Raw genomic sequence first — 598 nt, 5'->3', positions numbered from 1 at the left:
TTGTGGGGAAAACCAAAACACAACACAACAGTGGTAACTTCAGTTTCAAATTCCGACAAAACACAGCTTTACTATATAAGACTGTTGATGTAGCAAATATGTATGGTACAGGATGATAAAGTAGCAGTACACAACAGCAAAAATTTAGAATTTAAATAAATTTAGCCAATGGTTAGCTTCAGATTCAACTTTTAGTCTTTGCCTCTGAAACAAACCCAGAGCTATGACTTTTCTACATTACTGGTGAGATATTTTAAGATTTCAGCATAAAATCACCTCCAGAAATAAGTCTCAATGTCCAGATCTATCAGAAATTTATTCTAGAGTTTTGCAAAAGTGTTGGCTATAAAAGCACTTCAGAAGTAACAAAAGAACCCCAACCAAAAACCCACCCTAAAATAAAAAAAAAAAAATCAGGAATTAATTCAAATTTTTCAATAAATGCTATGAGATCATTTTGTGACTAATGTAACACTTAATTACCATTTATGACAACATTTTACGTAGCTCACCTCACAACAAGAGAAAAATCAGAAGGAAAACATTACCTTTTTTACAATTTAACATGTGTAGAACCTTCCTGCACCTATTGTCCTGC

Source organism: Antrostomus carolinensis, unplaced genomic scaffold, assembly GCF_000700745.2.
Source record: "Antrostomus carolinensis isolate BGI_N321 unplaced genomic scaffold, ASM70074v2 scaffold36906, whole genome shotgun sequence".
Classification (NCBI taxonomy): Eukaryota; Metazoa; Chordata; class Aves; order Caprimulgiformes; family Caprimulgidae; genus Antrostomus; species Antrostomus carolinensis.
Note: the sequence above shows the minus strand (reverse complement) of the source record.